Raw genomic sequence first — 18,761 nt, forward strand, 5'->3', positions numbered from 1 at the left:
CGCAGCGCCGGTCACCGCTACCTGCGCCCGCCCGGGCCGCCTCCCCTCCGCGTATGGACCGGGCTCCTCAATGGCAATTGAACAAAACACAGCCGGCTCCGCCCCCTCCCGGCACCCGCCTGCTCCCATTGGCCAACCCGCCCGCCCGCCGAACTTTGACCCGCTCTGCCATAGGACGGCGGGGCGAGCTGGCCCGGCCCACAAGGGGCGGGGGGCCGGTCCCGTTCCCGGCAGGGACTCACGGCGGTGGTGCCGGGCGGGGCGGGGAGGAAGCGCTGGACTACAGCCCCCAGCAGGCGTTGCGGCGGCGCCGCGCCCTTCTCTCATTGGCCAGCCGGGGAGCGTGCGGAGGGGCGCTTGGCGGGGGCGGGGGGGGGGGGGGAGGGAAGCTGCGCTTCTCGCCCGCGGGGGGCGATTACGTCATCGCGTCCCCGGATGGAGCCGCAAGAAGGACGCGGGTGCGCGTGTGGCGCAGCGAGTGGGGCACGGCGGGGCCCAGCCGGCCCGACTGCGCATGCGCACTGGCCGAGGGGGCCGGGGTGGGGGTCCTCACCTCACCTCACCTCACCTCACCTCACCTCAGGAGGGCGGGAATGGGTGGTGATGGTTCTTCTTCTTCTCCTCCTTCTCAGGGTGATGGGGTTGGGGGCTGGCCGGGTGCGGGGGTTGCCCCCCGCCTGGAGCGAGGCCTGAGCATGCCAGTCAGGGCCGCCCTGCTGGGTTTGGGCCTTGTCGGTCTGTGGGCGACCTCTGCCAAGGCCTGGCCTCGCCCTGGCCGGCTGGTTGCGCTCAGCCTGGTGACGGTGGCAGAGCCTCTCCCCAGAAAGGCTGAGGTGCGGGCAGCCGGGCCTGTGGCAGTGCTGGAGGGAGCGGGAATGGCACCCGGGGCTTCCCCCAGAAGCAATTGCTGTGGCTTACCCTAACTGGCTCCCACTGCTTATGTGACTTTCCCCATAGCTGGTTCTTCCCAGCGACGTGCTGCTCTGGGCTGTGTAACGGTGTGGTTACACTGCCCTCTGCTTGCCTGCTCCGTGCTTCCCTCAGCTGGCGGCTTCCAGGCCGACCTGCGGGAAATACCTCAGCTTCGTCTCCCACAAGGGTCCCGCGTGGATCTGGACTGGTGCCATCTTCTCTTGTCTCTCAAAATGGAGGCCAGAAAAAAACCCAACATCTGCTTCTTACTCTGCAAGAAATGTTCCTATGGGAGTTTTTAAAAAGCAGTTATGAGTCAGCCGTAGTGAGGAAGTGGGATGTGTTTGGACAACAATTACATTGTACACTTGTCAGGGCAGAGACTGCTTTATGTGGATGCGTAGTCCTTAACATCATGAGAAACCAAACCCTGATTTACTGTTGCCTACAGGCCTAACGTTACAGAGGTACAGGTATTTTTTATTAATGGTAACTATTAGCAAGCTCTTCTCATCCCTTTAACAAGGATCTGCTATGTCAACCTTCTGCAACCTGTTCTTCAGTGTTTGCACATGGAGTTGTATTTCACTCGCTCACCTTTCCTTTGACCCAGAAGTTTTTCAGCTGACTTTACCTTACTATCCTGTAAGATTTTGCTGAATTACAAGACAATGCTGCAATAGATACATAAGTTAACATTGCAATGCAGAGTCCAAACCAAAACTGTGTTCCTGGGAGATCCTTACTTTGTCTTGCTTACTTTCTAGGCTTTCAAATTTTAACCTTAAGAGACCGATAACTTAAACCCAATTTTACTTCAGACAGCATTACCAGGTTTTGCTGCTCATTCTCCATCACTGTCCTCTCATCTTTGGCACTCTGTACAACCCTACAGTACCCAGTTTCTGGAAAAAGTTTGTGTGTTTATTTTGATAAACCTTAGGCTGAAATTTTTTCAAATAGTTTTCCAAGATACCTTTCCCAAATTATACAGTGAATATTTAAATTAGCATACTAGTTCTCTGTAAGATCAACACCTACCTCTCTTTAGAAAGATGTTACAAGCAATTAAAGGTACACAGAGAAAAGTACACCGCCTTCTCCCATAGCTCAGTCCTGGCTCTTGAAATATTTTCTGGTTGTGCTCATTTTGCTCCTGGCCTTATTGTGAATTCTAGTGCATGGGAAATTGTAGTTCATCTGCTTTCATGATTCTACCCATATCTTTGGCAGGGATTTGGCTCCATCCTGTAATCAGTTTTGTACACAGAATTCCCCACTGAAAACAAGTTATCCCTGAAGCATTTCATTGCTAAATCCTTATCCAAACTTAGAATTAACAATTTAATTTTTTTGGAAATGAAGTCATAATGTAATTTTATCTTTCACAACCTTTATACCCAAGTATTCCACTGGAGTTTAGCAGCTCAGGCGTGAGATTTTGGTGTAAAACTGGTTTTCCCTCACCTACAAGTTCAACCATTTTCATAGTTTTGAAACATTAATGTTCCTCTCAGTTAAGCCACAACACTTTCCTCCAGCCTCCTGCACTATTTCCGCTGCAAGTAAAGGTAAAACCAGAGGGAACTTTGTGTTTCTGAAACTGAACTGTTTCTTAATTGCAACTGTTTACTTACAGCCATGGGTGCAGCGATGGGGGAGGCATGTGAAGGGAGCTACAGCTGCACTCCCCCAGCAGTCAGTGCTTCTGCTTTCAACTTCCACAGGCTGGATACTTCCAACTAGGGTAAAAACTTTGCAGTAATTAAATTATCTTATGGATTAGATAGCTCTTAAATCTTCTTTCTCTTCTTCTGTAATGCTCCCTTGTAATTTCTCCCCCGATTTCTTTTATCGCTTTCCATTCTTTTCTTCAACTTTATCAGCTTTTTTTCCATTGCAACAATGGCTGATATTCTCTTCTTTTGGGGTGGATCTGCTTTTACCTGTCTGTAGTCCAAAACCAGGTGGGAAGCTGAGCCCTAAACTAGTCATGTTACAGAGGTGGTACCACCTATGATCAGCTGGTTGCATCCCAAAACTTACCATGTGGGCAAATCCCATACAACAGTTAACAAAAACTAAGGGACTGGGGTGGGAGGTAGGAGTGAGAGATCATATCTGAGACAGGGCAGGTGGTAGCTTTAGTCAATGTCATTCAGTATTCAACCATAGTCGTCTTCTATTTTATACCCAAGAGTAAAGCTCTGGCAGGGATCCAGTTTATAAATCAGATCTTGGTAAACACAGACCTAAATTTCCCTCATGACAAAGTTCGATAGTAATTGTCTAGCACTTTAAATATCTAATTACAAACATGCTACCACATGTTAAAGTGGTTGGTGTCTGTTCACTCAACTGTGTGTCTCCAGGAAGGGCCATCTGTTTCCAGCAAACAGTGAGACATTAATATAGACAGGTTTCTAAATTTAAAAAAAAAAAAAAAGAGAAAAAAAAAAACTAAAGAGAGACACAAAGCTGTCTTTACAATAAAGCACAGGCTGAAATAGGTGTAATCAGAACGAACCTCAGGAGAAAGTTTTCACCTAAGGGAACTGATGCATGGCATGCTTGTTCAAAGATACCCTTCTGGGGATTTTTTTATGTGCCTAAACTACTGGAGTAAGTGTATAGAAGTCTTCACTACATATACAGATTATATGTTCAGTTTGGTCCATCTCGACCCCCATTTTCCCTAAGGGAATAGCAGTTCCTCTTACATCCCCTCTCGACACCTAGGTCCTGGATCCAGTTGTTCAAGAAAGGGAATGTTTTCCCCTCCTTAATCAGAACGTGGTAGATGATAGATAGGCATGAGTGACACTCTGGCTTTGCCTCTCATGCAAAAACAACAGATAGACCTTAATGCTACGGATGTGTTACTACTAAGCTGCTGCTGATATAGGCAAATGACCACCTGAGATCGAGAAGGGAAACACAGGAGACTATGCAGCTCAGTTCTTTTCTTGTTATTATTTTTTATACTGTTTGTAGATAAGGAGCCAGCAGCTATTTGATGTAGTTAAAGAAATCAAGTGCAAAAATAGTTCTGACTCTGTAACATGCACAGCTGCTCATAAGGTTCAGATGAGCATTTCTAACACTATTTCAAATTAGCTGAGAGGTATTTTGCTGTGTACACTGATCACCTTTTACTTAGCACAGCAGTAGTAAGCCAAAAGTTAGTGTGTTTACTACATACTGTGGTCCTTTTACAATGACATACAGAAGCAAGACAAGTAAGCGAGTTGGGATATTGATGGCAAGCCTCAGGTAAATTTACCCCAAATCATGGTATTTCTCTTCTTGTAGCAATCACTGTTAGTCATTCATCTGTTTCCCCATAAAATACGTATGATGGAAAAGGGGCCTGTGTTTTAAAAGACAAATTTATGAAGGCCTGTCAGAATGATTCCACATCCAATAAAATCCTTCGCTGATCCTCTTTCCCTCAGGGTCACTTCACACTCGCCCTTGGGAGCAAGGGGGCAATGTGGATTCCATCTCCCAGCCCAGGGAGTCCCCACGCAACATGAGTGAAAAAAAAAATTGGTCTGACTTTGGAGTCCAACATAGAGCAGGTACAAGAGACACTGCTTAGGCATTGAGGGGTCCTGGGATATCCTGCGTGTTTTGAGAGGATGTTTGAGCATGGCTGAGCCTCATCAAAATGCTTTTCACACTTCTCCATTCTCTCTGTTTAGCAGTTTTACAGCTGAGTGTACAGGTTCTGGGCACAAGAGGAAGTTCTGCCACTAATTACATATATCAGTTGGTGGTTTTAATGTAAACCTTGCTCAGACTGCTCAAACAGATGAGTTTTCTCTATCATGTACTTTTCCTTACTTACTCCAAGGGCTTGTTATGAATGAGATAAAGCAATAAGAATCCTAAATAAATAAGCTGGAATTGAGAAGCAAAGCAGTGTTCAGCATCAAAATCTGAAACAAGTAGAGGGGCTGACATGCTGGGATATTAGAGTCAGGGGTCTCTCGTATATGACTACAAGTTGGCTAGACATTATGTTCTTTGTGAACTCTTAAAAGGATTTTGAAAATGTTGAGTTAATCATGACCAGATCAGGTTTTATTGAATTTCATGGAAGGGTGACTCCATCCCGTGCCCCCTGTACACAGCTGACTTTTCCTACAACCAGACTTTCACCTCCATTACCTGCTATTCCTGCTACACAGTTGTGTGCTGCTTCTTAAATTGAGCCATCTGGCCAGGATATACTTCATTTTTCAGGGTATGAATTAGCCACAGTATTTCAAAAAGGGCAAATGAAGCTCAGTGCTGAGCCAATACAGCATTGTTCAGCTTTTCACTGCAGTCCCCTAGGAACAGTCCCACTCATGAGAACTCTAAATCGCTAAGAGTTCAGCCAAAGCATCTTCTGCCTACTCAAGTTTCTAGTCCTTCCTACATATGTTTCCAAGTGCCTTGTTCTTTTTGCAATATACAGCACTTCCTTCCTAGACCTTCCCTACGCTTGCCTGCTTTATCAGATGGCTTACTCACCTCCTGAATGAGCCGTTTCTCAGTGCAGAACTTTTCCCCAACTTGTCTCTCCTTGAAAAAAGCCAGGGACAGTGAAGGTGCATCAGTTACCTGAATCCTGGTGCAGCCAGGATGGCTGCTTGCATTCTCAGGTTTGCATTTTTTCTGCCAGGACAGGGCTTATAAGAGCTCTTGTAAAGTCCTCTAGTGATTTCCAATCCAAGGCATAGGGAAGACAGATCACTAGCAAACAAGTTTGATTAATAAGCACTGTTACTTAAAGCATGCTCTGCACAACATATCACTCTTGTTATGTTTCACCATCCTTAATACAGAATTTCTGTATGAGCCATTTCATCTGCTTCTCATTTTTTATGAGTTGGGGGAGGGAGGGAGTTGTTTTGGGTCTGGTTGATTTTGGTTTGGTTTGTTTGTTTGTTTAAGGAGGTAGTAGTTAGCACTGTTCTGATACTTTTCTGTTATTACTTATCCAGAAATCTGACAAAGCAAGAAACAAGTTAATTTTCCTGTGGAAACACACTGGATAAGTACTTCCTTAGAGTAAGAATTGTTTATACCTGCTTAGATACTATTTTCTTTTATTCTGCCTCAAAATCTGCTGAGAAGTGGTGGGAGATATACAGTGGGCAGTGACATTGTGTCGGCCCTTAATATCTTTTACCAGTTTCCAGGAAACAAAGACCTTTCAAGCACAAAACTTTACTGGAAAACAAAGTGGTTGCAAACCAGTAATATCTGTATTTCGCTTCATCTCATTCCTAAATTGACCGTGCTTAGATAAAGAAGGAACTATTTTAATCATTAAATCAAAACAGGGATTTAAGGATGAATTTTCATTTGCATTTCAGCCAAGCTGAGTGATATATACCCAAGATTTTAAACATGAAGTCTTCACATAGCTTTGTGCATGCTAATAATCAGGTGTAACCAATTATTGAAGGGTTTTCTTTTACATTTTATATTTCTAGATAATTCCCCCTGCAGAAGGCAATTCAAATGCCATGTTTCTACTCATGCTCTCAGACCTGCCTCCTCTGCTCAAACTAAAATTGCAGCCTGTCTCTCAGAAATCCCGTCCCAGATATGTAACTGACAGATCAAGCCCATTGTGACTCAAATAGAACTTTTAATTTTCTCTCACTTTTCTCCTCGACTAATACAATCTCATCTCATTCATATCCATTCAAACTGCTGCTGCAATGGTTGTCTAGCCATGTCCTTTAGCCACACTAGCCTTCTCCTTCTAACTCTCCAGTGGCTTTTTTTTTTGTTGTATCAACCACACACTCCCTGCCTTTCCATTCAAAGCCCTTCATAGCCTATCCTACCTCTATCTACCTTTCTCTAAAGCAAAGGCAGCTTCTGCCTCTTGAGCCCCCCGGACACTATGGACTGCACCATAAGATCATCTAGTGTGACCTCTACTTACCTCAAGCCTTTACATTTAGCAAAGATACTCATATATTAAAGCCAAAGGTTTCAATTAAAGTGGTTTAATTCTCAGGAGACTAACCTGTGTTTCACAAGCAGAAAACAAGAGTGATCACTGTTGCCTGAGGCTTTTACAATGGCCCGAATGATTCAGGAGGTCAACCAGGCCGTTGGCTGTAGAGGAAGGGGATAAAAAAAAGACAAATGATCCTTCATGTCCCTGCTACCCTGACTGGGAGGGAAATGTCTTCCTGACCCCCAATCAACCCTTGCAAGGGAGCAAGAGACTTCCATCAGCCGTGTAGAAAGAGGGGTTTCCTCATCACTTCAAAACACCCACTTAAACTGTTCTGTTTTGAGCTGTGGGACACCTAGGATGTCTCTGAAGAAGGGAGGAGATAATACTGGAGCTAATAAATTTTAAAAATCTGGTTTAATGGAACCTGGTGTCTTTTGGGTGTGTTTCAAGGCTGACTGACTAAGATGCAAGTCCTGACAGAATCTTTTTCTGCAGCTGGGGTAGGTGAAAGCCTTACAAGTTTGGGGTTTTTTCTGTGTTCTCTGTTGTCTAAGACTGCAAGAGCTGATTAAGTAGCTTTGTCTTCAGTGGGAACACTTGTAGGGTGTCCTCTATTTAGTTGGCTACTTCCATAAATTGTGTGCAACCTCCAAAAGGCCTCTAAACCTTTAATAAATTCAGTTGAAGATGTCCAAATGGTTTTAAATGTATTACATCGTATACAGATATGCATGGACAAGCACAGATGACATGCCTTGGTGGCTGTGTTGGGAAAAGGAAAGTGGGGGAGCAATAATTTCTCCCTCATCTCTGATACTATTGGTTAAAGACAGGAGATTTGATTGTAGCCATTATTTTAATACTGAACTGGGATTGTTACAAGTATGCTGAAGGCTGTGCACAAAGCCTTACTCCCAGAAAGAAGGAACTAAGCAGGAAGACTATGAGGCAGGTGCTGGGTTCAGGAAGAACCACTGAGACGCTCCAGCCCCAAACCTAGCACCCACAGAGGCTCCATGGTTTCCTTTTAAAGCTAATGAAGCATCTCATGGTTTAGTTAAAAATCAATGAGACGCACAGCGCATTGCTAAGTAAGCAGCAGTGCATATTTACAATCACAATTAAAAAAATATATGTGATTTCAAACTGCAATATATCTAACACAATGATGGCCACCAGAAACCATAATAAAAATCAGCCATGGAATCTCTGTCTTGTATTAAACTACCAATGGACTCCCTTTGGCTTTCTCGTGTGCCAGTCTTCAGGCTTTGGAGAAACTCCCTCGAGGTATCTGCAAGGTTATAGCATTATTGTTATCTCTTCTCATATAGCCTCGCAACTTCTGACTTTGCTCTGAGATCTAAAGAAGCTTGACAAAGCCTGCCAGTGGTGTGCTGAAGATGCTGCTAACCAGGCTGATCACCACGCATATACTCTTTTCCCTTAACTCTGATGGCTGCCTGCTTCTCTTCTCTTGCCTCATCCTTCCTTTGGCAATTCTTCAGGCAAGGGCCTGCATACTTATTCTGCGTTGGTTCAGTGCCCAGCATAACAGGGACCTGGACCATCACTAGAGTTCATAGGTACTTTGGATCGATAAATAACAATGGAAATCTGCAAGCAAGAAATTGCTTTGAGGGTTTGGGGCGGGGGGACTGTTTTGTGTGAACCAGAAATTGTAGCTTGCCCCCCCCCCCCCCCATCAGTTAAAATACTCCACATACAGATCTGCAGATCCCACTGTAAACAGCTAAAAGCATTTCCCTCCCCCTTACTCTGAAAGCTATCATCAAAAACGTTTTTTTGAGGAAGAAGTGCAATCTTTGAGTGTGTTTCCTGTTTCAGTTAATTTTTTATGTTCTAAAGCCAGCGGGTACTTAATTTATAACGAGCATCTCTAACTTTGTCATCAAGATAGCGGTTCTAATTTTTTTACAAGTGGTGCATTTTTTTAACTCATTATATATATATGTACGTCTGTATGCTAAGGCCTTATGTGAAAAAAATTAGAAGCAAGGTTCACAACAGCAATGTAAGGCTCTGCCTGTTTTTTTCCTGGTTACCAACCCTGTACAAATTAAAAGCACATTAGCCACTTTGAAAATAAATCTGACTGCAGTTCAACCTCTTCTCTTTGGAGTTTTAGTTTGAAGATAGCATTGGCATTCCACTGGCTAAGCCACTTGAGTGAATTTCCTGATTTTGCTTGGTTGCTTAATTTCCTGTTGGGCTCACATTTTGCCTAATTCAAGACAAAAAGACCCCTATAAATGGGACGAATGATTGAAATTGCAGAGCTGGACATAGCAATTTGATTGCAGTTCAGCATGTGCCTCTGAACAGAGGTAGAATTTCTAAGACATGCATGTAAGTAACTCTAAAAATGTCTTTAATTCAGCATTTTTCTCCCCTTATTGAATTACCCATCTATGTGTCCAAATATCTGTTATCAAAGGTCTTCTCCTCATGCTCAGGTTTTAATGTGTGTCCATGACAAGTTTCCCCCTGTTATGACATCACTCTTAAGTCTCTAAAACAGGACAAAATATAAAACAATAGGAAGTGCTACAGTCTGTTATTCATAAAAGCTCTATAGCAGTACTTAGGAGTACATTTAAAGCAGATCTTCTCTGCATCATTTTTTCAGTGATAGGCTTTACATTCAACTTTTAAATACTCAGGACTGTGAATGGGACTAAATAATGCTTTAGCAAAAGCCTATAAATAATGAATACATAATACATATAATTTAAGCTTCTAACCTGATTGTTCCACGCATCTTTTCTTTATTTATTGCCTATTGTGCTGTACAAAATTACTAAGCCATAAAAGCCTAAAGTAAAACTGTTGGCTTTTTTCTGATGTTCCTTCCTCAGTGAAGAATACTAGCTATATGGGTTTATTTATTGGTTAGATCAGCAGAAGACTTTATGAATTAAAAGATGCACTTTGCGGTTTTATTTGAACACTATCAGCCTGGGCTCAGCCTGATCTTTTCTGGGCAGAATGTCCTTCCACAGCACTAGCCATGGTCCAGGAGCTACCCAGCATATCACCTGTATGGAGCTGGAAGCTTTAAGGATTCAAACTCCGCATAGATTGAGGCTAAACTAGAAGGTCAATAGGTTATAAGGTCAATTTCTGTAATATCTGTTATTCAAGTATCTTTTCTATAAAGAACTTGCTGGTTGAATGGGTACCAAATTATTAGTATAGGCAAACTGAACACTGGTATTTGTTAAACTAAAATGTTAGCTTGGCTTTGAATGCTTGGGCCTGATAACTCTGAAAGGGCTGTTGTGAACCACATTTCCAGCAGCCTGATTTGCTTCAGACGTGACAGATGGATCCTGCAGGAAATGAAAATGCTGTGTCTTCTTTCCTGAAAAATATTATTAATATTCTTAAGCACTACTCTTGTATGTGTTGTCTTTTCAGATGGTCTGTTAGTGGCAGGGATCTTGCTATGTGGTACATCTGGTTAATGGCCTAGAACATCGCCACTGTTTACAGTTATTTCTAACCGGAACTGAGATCAAAGATCAAGTTAATGGAAGAAAGAACAATGAAAGATGAGAGCCAGTCCTCTGTTAGGAGGGACTATATTCTGCCCTTGCAGAGCTTTATCTGGTAAGTATTTTTCCATCTCTGATGACTATAAGCCAAATCCTGTGACCTTTACATTGACTAGCTTTGTATTCAAAACTACATCAATAGGATGGCATTTAATTTGGGCACATTTTTAATCCACTGCCCTTTCATTTTTTGAAAAATCCATTTTACCTAGCAAGAGCTATGTAATACTGCCTCTAAAAATACTGTGCCTAGGCATCCTTACAGCCATGAACCAAGCGTACTAGCTTTTTCATGATTATGGACTTGATCTGAAGGTGGCATCATCTTCTGGGTTCTTGCAAATAGAAGAATATAGGTTGAGACAGGGAAAATAATTTTTCAGAAGAGCCGGGTACACATGGATCCAATAACCTCTTGAAACTTTACAAACTAGGTAGCTCTGACAGTGGGCTTCATATTTCCATCTGTATAGCAGCAAATTTAAAAATGTGTATGTAACATAAACATGGCCAAGATACTATGACTGATTTGGGTGGTTCTATTTTTATGTTATTTTATTTTTAAGCTAGCTAGGAGCAACCATGGTTTAAATTAAACCTGTCACTTCCACATAATTGAAGAGGGATTTACAGAAGTTGCAGACGCTTTTCATGCCAAATGTTGTGCATGTACAGAATGAGTACCAACAATTACAATTAATTTCTGAGCCCATATTCCGTACCCAGGAAGCAGCAGTGTGCCTCTTTATCACCACAAATGCATGGGGAAGGGGTTTTATAGGGGTTTTATGCATTTTTTTCAATGCTGTCAGAACCTGGAAGTTGTGAAATGCCTCAGATTTCTTTTGCGTGCATTTGTCCAGGCTGTCAAGAAGGTGCTCTATCTAGCAAGGGCTACAGGCTGGAACAGCAAAGGGTCTGGCAGCATTTGAGAGCTTTAACTAAAAGTTACAGCAGACAAAAGCATCAACTGTTGCATTCCACCTGTTATCTCTAGGATTCAGCAGCACTGCCTTCCCCCTCCAGCTTCCCTGCAAGTCCTGGGAGCACTGAGATAACACTTCACTCAAGATCTGCTCATGCCAGGTTATTGATAAAGTTAGGATTACGAATAACTTGAGGAAGCAAGGCTAGATTTTCAGTTTGCTGAACTTATGGGCCATGTCTAGCCTGGTACAACGGAAGTCCAGCTGTCAGTGTTCTTTGTCACCCACCTTTTAGAGGATGTCATTTTGCTATGGCAGGACATGAAAGGGGCTTTGAAGAACACTTTGTAGTGATGGTGGGTGACTACTGCGGTTCTGGTTACAATTAACAGCACATTCTCACCAACTCTCTCCAATTCTGCTTGTTCACAGGCCCGGGGCAGCCAGAATATCTTTATTTTGTCCCACACTCCTTCATCACCATGGCAACAAATGGGCAAATATTATAATTTTTTTTTTTTTTTTTGCAAATAGACTGGTAAGTTTTCAAGACCACACACACACGGAGTACAGGTAGTTCAAACTCAGGGATTAGCACATGAAAACCATGGGTTTAACCAGTAACTTGGGCTGTGGCCTGGCTGCATGCCAATGCCCACTGGAAACCATCCTCGCAAAGTCACATTGGTGACTACACAAGTATGTGGGCAACGCCCAATGCCAACCTGTGGCTGTTGTCACCAGCAGTTAAAGGGAGGTTGAGGTCCTCTCCAAGACCACCCTGAGTTCATCCTAATTGTGCCACTAGGGGAAACAAAGGTCAGCTCTTGCGCAGGGGTTTAAAAGTTGAACTTGCACTCCCAAGGGGACACTGTAGCCCAGAGCCCTTAGGGACACCGCAGTCACTAATCGCTGTGGCCTGGGAAGCAAAGTCACCATCTGCTTTAATAAACATTGGCCCCAAATGGAGGGGCAAAAGGAGCAACATCAGTAGCTCATCGAACACTGGGAACTGAGGGAGGGGATTCACCTCTGCCTTTCTGCAAGTCGAAACCCTTGCATCACCGAGAACCCCACCGGGCAATACTCTGCCATGCAGCAGCAATTACAGCATCAGGGCTGTAGGCAAACGTGGACTTCTAATTTCTGGTTTGGAGTCTGGGAAGACATCCTTGCCAGCCGCAGCAGCTGGAAGGTACGGTGTCTTGGCATGGTCATTGCACTGATGGATCATCTGGCATCAGACCCGAGGAAGCTTGAAGGCTCTCATTTGCAGCCTCTGGACCCAGAAGCTAGCCAGAAGGTCTTGAGTCTCCCTAACCTGTGGTTCGTTAAGCACCCTGCAACATCTGTATCATTAGGGTATTTCATGGGAAAGTTTTCTTTTTGTTGGTTACGTGTTGCTGCTTGCACATGTTTTTTCCCCTGTATCTAGACCATCTATTCTTTTCAAGTGACAGATACTAAAAGTAGTAAGCTGTAAAAACATGTACCACCAGAGTTATGAAGAAAATCTCTTGGGAGACGGTAAAACAAACCCAGTCCCAAACACCCTCCCCTTGCCCACGTTGCCAAACCACCTCCTTTTCTACTGCCCTGCCAACAACTCAATTCTTCCACAATACCTACAGGGAGGGAGGTGGCAGCAGATTAAAAAGCCAGGTTCCTCCCTCCCCAAGGTTTCCCAGCACGTATTGCCGGCCTGGGGAATACAAGGGAAAAGGAGAGGAAAGGCTGGTTATGCCCTGCGTAGGACCAAGCAACTTTTCAGCTGTATAAAATATATTAAATTCCAATCTCGCTGGAGCCGGTGTTGAAAGATTTCAGCAAGGCCAACACTTGACCTTTAGCAGACAATAGCCCCGGCCCTAATTGGCAACTGCTCATTGTGCGTTTTCATGTGTTTTGAACAGGCGGGTTTCATGCTCATTCCCCTGTAGGCTCAGGTCTGGGGCTGCGAGCGGGAAGCGGCGAAGGTTTGGTGATTTCTGATTGTTCTATAATGCCACCTGCTGACTCGAGGGCGACAGTAGCCAGTGTATCAAAAGTCCTTTCACGCAGCCCTGCTTTTAACTTTAGTGCTATTTATATTAATGGGATCATTCAATGCATTTCACTCATGTTCTGATTTAGAGTCCGAGGACAGACCCGAGTTACAAATCCTAAGTGAACACCATAAGATATATTGGACGCAAACTATACCGGCTGACTGTGCTTCACTTGGGTTGCAACTACAAAATACGATGAGGAGGTGATTGAAAAGCTCTTGATACTCAAAATATTAAAATGTTGTGTTTATGATGCACTATGCTTTTCCATGAGCGATGCAAGCTGCGAGCATTTGTGTGCCAGCATTACCATGTGTCTTCACTAAATGGCCAAGATGATAGGAGGGGGGAAAACATAAGTGGCTACTTTACGTCCAAGGGAGGCCCAGATCTTACTCCCTCTACAAGGATGATTTCATCATCCATAGCAATTCATGCAAAGATGCATAGAATAGTAAAGAGGCCCCCATCCAGAAAAAGGCTCCAAATCATCTACTTTGCAAAGCCTGGGAAAGTTCAAACACAGATCTGGAGTGAATGCCACAGTGGTAATTTAATCTTTTAACAAACTGAAAAAATCGTGACCCTTTTATCTAATGAAATTCTCACTTCCCGGACTCATCTCATTACACCAGTTGGTCCTTCTTCTTCACCACTTCCCTGTCTTGACCGAAATCCTGTTTCCATCTCTATCCAAACCCTTTTATCAAAGTATCTCCCTGCTGTGCTGCCCATGCTCTGCTGGTCCGCTCACATCCTCTCAGGTTCTCTTTTCCTTAGCTTCGGTTCTGCTTTTGCTGCTGGCACTGACCTTATTCGTTAGCTCCTTAAATAACTATTCACTCAGGTCTCTACCAGCACCCCCAGCAAATCTTTGCATCTTGCTTATGAGTTCCAGGTTGATGCTCAGGGTACCTTTTTCAAAGGGCTTCTGACATGGGCAGCTTGACGCTCTCCAGCCCGGTGTAGACAGGCACTGCAAAGCCTTTGCACCACTCTCCTCCTTCTGGCACCTTAACGGGGTCTAATTTTTGTGCTGGCCTCCCACGCACTTAATAAAAGACGCACATTCAAGCAGGCTTTGTGCCCAGAACGCAATTAAGCATCCAACTGTCCGATCTGTGTGGCCAAATCCTCAGCGTTCCCGGGGGTTCTCAGGTGCAGGTTCACACTGGTTCATCAGGTTTCCACAGGGGGGGAGGAAATGTAATTTAGCTCTTTCAGTCTTAGTCATTGAAAATAAAAGGGGAGTAAGTGAAGCTTGTCTTTGGCTGTAGGAATGGCAAACAAACCAGGCATGATTCTTTATCTTAAAGTGAAATTTGCAAGTGAACAAGGCATTATAATTGATGCAGATTTAAAGATATAAGGTGAGGCTATTCTGTGTTTAGGTTTAAATGACAAACCTTATCTCACTTTTCCCATCCCCTCCCTTTTTCTTCCCTTGCACAGCAAAAACCTTAACAATAATTTCTTCAGACCCAGTCCTCAGAACCACCATTCCCCATGACTCCAGCAATTTTTAGATCAGCTGGAGATAATTAGCAACCCTGGAAAAAAATCCCCCTCCATCAAACCTCTCTTTCAACACAAACTGACCACAGAAATGCCATAATACCTGAGACGAGCAGTTTTACTACATGCTCTGGGTCAGTCTATGCCACTAACAAAAATACTACATGTGATGAAAACAACCCAAAGCCACAACACAGAAAATAACTGGTGCATCAGACCACATGAACATGTGGAGGGACCCAAAGTCTGCCTGACTGATGTAAAGATATATATACTGGAGATATATCAGGTGTGTTTAATTCCAGAGCTGAATCAAACTCAAGCTCTGGACTATTAATTGTGCACCCTGCTAAATTGGCAAGCCTTTTGTCATATAGCTGTGGCCTGTGCCCGTAAGTTCTTTCCCAGGGAATGCCTGGCATGGCTTGGGGGATAGCAGGCATTCCTAAAGGGCAGTACGGACACTCCAGAGCCAGCTCTGGCTCCTTCCATGGTCCTCCAGCATTATCTGAGCAGGCTTTACGTCCTCAAGGATGTCTGGCCCCTCCTCATGCTGCACACCAGGGCTCACCAAACTTACACACCCTCAGTTTCATGCTATGAAAACACCATCTTGATGGGATACAGCACAGCCGTTGCATTGCTTTGGACTCTTTGAACCTCAAAGTATGGTGTTTTAGGCCACCACGTGGGCCCAGAGAAGACCACAGCACCATTGACCTGCCCTAGCAGGTCTGCTGGTGACAGAGGGAAGGGGTACTTGGAAGGCACTGTGTGCTGCTGAGGTACGATGGGGTGGCTGTCCTCTGCTGGAGTCACCAGGCTGGACAGCAGGGACAGGGTGGGCTCCTTGGTCTTTTCCTGGATATTTATAAATCACAATTCTCTTTCCAGAGAAGCTAAAGTGTTTGGTAAAAGGGGAACAGACACCCTTTTCCCGTTTCTTAAAAGGCTGGCAGCCTCTGCAAGGACAGCCAGGAGCTGTTTCTCCAGCTTGCAGTTTTCCAAATGACTGTCACCTTTCTCCTTGGCCCCCTCTCCATGGCTTTTAGAAGCCCTTTCAGTCTCATTTTTCTACCCTCACAAATAACCCTGCTGCCCTGCCCTTTCATTTTACCGAGAAATATCATTAACAGATCTTTTTTCCACTCCTCTACATCCTTAATACTGCCAAAAAATAAACCAACTGCAGCATCCTCATTGACGGAAGCTATAAAACACCAAGCCTGAGAGTCTGAAGTGTTACAGGACAGTTACCCCCCATTAGAGTAGAGCAGATAGCCCATGCAGTCATATGTTGTTATGGCAGTAGGAATCTAACTCAGTTTCCATCTTCTCATGCCCTTTCTCAAGGCAGCCAGCCCTAAGGGTCGAACTGGCACTAAGTGTTGAACCCTCACTCAATGTTCCTCTTAATCTCTTGATCTAGCAGATGTTTATTCTGTGTATAACCCTGCAATAAGCAAAAAAAGTAAATAACAGACTGTAAAGATTTTAAGTACTTCATAAATAAAAACTTACATTATTAAACTCTGGTAGACTTCTGTATTGCTGTTTAGTATTAATTGCCAAGCTGTGTCATACGTACTATGAATGTACATTTGCTTTAGTGGACAGATCTCTTCTGAGCAAACCAGAAGGTTGTAGGAGTTAGTGTTTAATTACATTTTTTATTTTATTAGTTATATATTAATTATGTTTTCAATGCTTGAAAGGAGAGTGAGAGAGAACATGAGAAAAACTTGTTCTGGGCGTTTACTCTGAAGAACCAGAAGTCTGAAAACACACTTGGAACTAACAATTGCAGAAGTTCTGCCCAATTTTTTTGCTGCTAAGATTATTGGTGCAAATTAAAGCAATGTTGATATTTTCATTCCAGTTTGGAAATAAAGGGTGCTCAAGGAATCACAGCAGAGACCAAAACTAGCTACCTACTCTTTGCAACAAACACTAAATGGGATATTTTTCAGAGAAAACAGAAAGCACCAGTAAGGGACAGCCTGCTTACTTGTCTGGCTTAGAGCAATCTTAAGCCTTTGCACGTTGGTAATCTTCCCAACCCAACTCCAGATGTTAAGTCTGGCTGGCTGGAGGGAGGACAGGAAGATATGCAGAAGAAAATACACCAGATATCCAAGATTAGAAGTTATGCAGTCTCAGGCATTCATAAAAGATGGGAGCTCGCCAGCTCTTCCACATATGGGATGGAGGTTTGAAAGTGGAAAACAGCTGCTGTTGTCCTGTGCTACCCGCCAGGCCTTGGAGGTTATGCCACTGGCCCACCACGGCTAGAGATGGCGAAGGATCCTCAGCAGGGAAACCCAGCTCACTGGTGGAGTTAGAGGTGACAAAGGACCATCCCATCATCTCATCCAGGAGAAATATCACTGACTACCAGGCTAGAGCTGACCCATGATAATGACAGCTGGGCTCCTACTACACCCACATCCTTCACCTGGGGCAAAGAGCAAGTGTTGTAGTTAGAAACTTTGGGAAACAGCCTTGAAAACACAGTCAGCAATGATGGATGAGGCATCACTGTGACTTACCCTGGGGAAAGCACACAAGACATGCCCAAGAGACTGAAAGGAGAGCAGCTCATAAGGCTGGAGAAGGTAAGTGTATGAGATAGGATCTCCTGTCTGTGGACCCATCAGATAGTTGGTTCAGTTGCCACAGACATTGCCATGCCTTGGCATGGATGTTGACTTGCAGACTGAAGAGCCATGCTGAATTTGTCTTGTGGATCATCCCCTAATAGCTGCAAGCATTAGGTGCTTCAGAACAAGAGGAGAGAAACCAAGGAGGATCAGCGTAACACAACCACAGGAGATGTTTGTTCATTTACAAACGTGAGATTTATATCTCCTTTAAATTAAGGACATGAGCCACTGAGAACAGCAAAATGAGACAGTATTAACCTGCCCAGAGTGTTCATAACCAGCCTTGCTTGATTTCCTTTTTATAAGAAGAGTTTCAATTGCAGTACTGGCTAGGGCTCAAGAGAGGTCTAAAAAAAAACCCCTTATATCCTGATATTATTTAACAGGGCTATGGACAACTGATGCTTCATCTTCAGTTTCTTCAACTATCTTTAAAAGAAATGTTATCTGAAATGCTTCCCAGATGATTGGATTAATGAAAACAGATGTATTAGGAAGAGTCATTATAAATGCCCCATTGCAACCTGAACAGCAAGGAAAAAAAAAACAAAACAGTGCTCCAGCCACCCCAGAACCACATTGTTTACACCTGGGAGAGAAAAAAACAACCAACTTGGTCTGTGGTGCAAGTTAAAATTCTTTTTTATTTATATTGTGGTATTAAAAAGAAGCATCTGTATTAGTTAGATATTTACTGCCTAAAGCAGAAGGTCATTTTTGTCTTATAAAGTACAATGCAGAAGTGCAACAGGGGAAGCAGTCCCTGCCATACCTCTAACCTGCTGTGTTACATTGAGCGAGTCATTTCTCTTTTGTGCTTCAGCTTCCCCATCTGTAATTGGGGCTGATATTAACCCCCTTCTTGGGGAAGCACTGGTATGTAAAACTCGTGTATGACTGTCACATGCATTTTCTCTGTACAGTAAGAGTTTCCTGAATCATTCCATATGACTGATTAGATTTTACGTTTCCCCAAACATCTTCAAAAGAAACGTGAGCCTTTGTCCGGCTGCAGTCCTATAACGCAGCTCATTTCACAGGCAGCCCAGGCTGTTACTGTCTCCTACCCTGGGATGCTGAAATCTTGCACCACACACTGCACTTTGATGTGGCATTGGCACAAGGAGGATGCTCCCCTCCAGCAATGC

At 43.8% G+C, this 18,761-nt stretch overlaps 1 protein-coding gene across 2 annotated transcripts in view; it reads right to left on the minus strand.

Annotated features, from left to right (window-relative positions):
* Window positions 1-114, minus strand: part of FAM53A (family with sequence similarity 53 member A) — a 73,229-nt gene extending 73,115 nt beyond the window's left edge. For both annotated transcript variants that reach the window (XM_075057341.1, XM_075057257.1), the window contains exon 1: window positions 22-114. The gene's annotated coding sequence lies outside the window, so the exon portion shown is untranslated. The remainder of the gene's footprint in view (window positions 1-21) is intronic.
* Between the last annotated feature and the right edge of the window lie 18,647 nt (window positions 115-18,761).

Source organism: Buteo buteo, chromosome 1 (genome assembly GCF_964188355.1).
Source record: "Buteo buteo chromosome 1, bButBut1.hap1.1, whole genome shotgun sequence".
NCBI lineage: Eukaryota > Metazoa > Chordata > Aves > Accipitriformes > Accipitridae > Buteo > Buteo buteo.